Here is a 1,461-nt window from a genome sequence, read left to right on the forward strand (position 1 = left end):
AAGGATTATATATATATATATATATATATATATATATACCAAAATATATATACATACCAATATATATATATATACCAAAAGTAACAAAAGATTAGAAAGGACCAGAGAACACCACCTAAAACTCCAACTCTACAAGCATCATAATGGCAATAAATTCATATCTTTCAGTACTCACTCTAAACGTCAATGGACTCAATGCTCCAATCAAAAGACATAGGGTAACAGAATGGATAAGAAAACAAGATCCATCTATATGCTGTTTACAAGAGACCCACTTTAGACCTAAAAACACCTTCATATTGAAAATAAGGGGATGGAGAACCATCTATTATGCTAATGGTCAACAAAAGAAAGCCAGAGTAGCCATACTTATATCAGACAATCTAGACTTTAAAATAAAGACTGTATCAAGAGATGCAGAAGGGCATTATATCATAATCAAGGGGTCTATAGACCAAGAAGACCTAACAATTGTAACCATTTATGCGCCAAATGTGTGAGAACCCAAATATATAAATCAATCACAAACATAGAGAAACTCATCAATAGTAATATCATAATAGTAGGAGACTTCAACACCCCACTCACAGCGATGGACAGATCATCTAATCAAAAACTCAACAGGAAACAATGGCTTTGAATGACACATTGGAACAGATGGACTTAACAGATGTATTCAGAACATTTCATCCTAAAGCAGCCTAATATACATTCTTCTCCAGTGCACATGGAATGTTCTCCAGAATAGACCATATACTGGGACACAAATTAGCCCCAAGTAAGTACAAAAATATCGAGATCATACCATGCATATTTCAGACCACAATGCTATGAAACTCGAAATCAACCACAAGAAAAAATTTGGAAAGGTAACAAATACTTGGAGATTGAAAAACATTCTACTAAAGAATGAATGGGCTAACCAAGCAGTTAAAGAAGAAATTAAAAAGTATATGGAAGTCAATGAAAATGATAGCACCACAACTCAAAACCTCTGGGATGCAGCAAAGACGGTCATAAGAGGAAAGTATATAGCAATCCAGGCCTTCCTAAAGAAGCAAGAAAGGTCTCAGATCCACAACCTAACCTTACGCCTTAAGGATCTGGAAAAAGAACAGCAAATAAAACCCAAAACCAGCAGAAGACAGGAAATAATAAAGATTAGAGCAGAAATTAATGCTATTGAAACCAAAAACAGATCAATGAAAGCAGAAGCTGGTTCTTTGAAAGAATTAACAAAATTGATAAACTACTAGCCAGTTGGATCAAGAAGAAAAAGGAAAGGACCCAAATAAGTAAAATCAAGAATGAAAGAGGAGAGATCACAACCAACACAACAGAAATAAAAACAATAATAAGAGAATATTATGAGCAATTATATGCCAATAAAATGAGCAATCTGGAAGAAATGGACAAATTCCTAGACACATATACACTACCAAAACTGAAACAGGAAGAAAC

The sequence above is a fragment of the Herpailurus yagouaroundi genome, unplaced genomic scaffold (assembly GCF_014898765.1).
Source record: "Herpailurus yagouaroundi ecotype Mexico unplaced genomic scaffold, PumYag 104914, whole genome shotgun sequence".
Classification (NCBI taxonomy): Eukaryota; Metazoa; Chordata; class Mammalia; order Carnivora; family Felidae; genus Herpailurus; species Herpailurus yagouaroundi.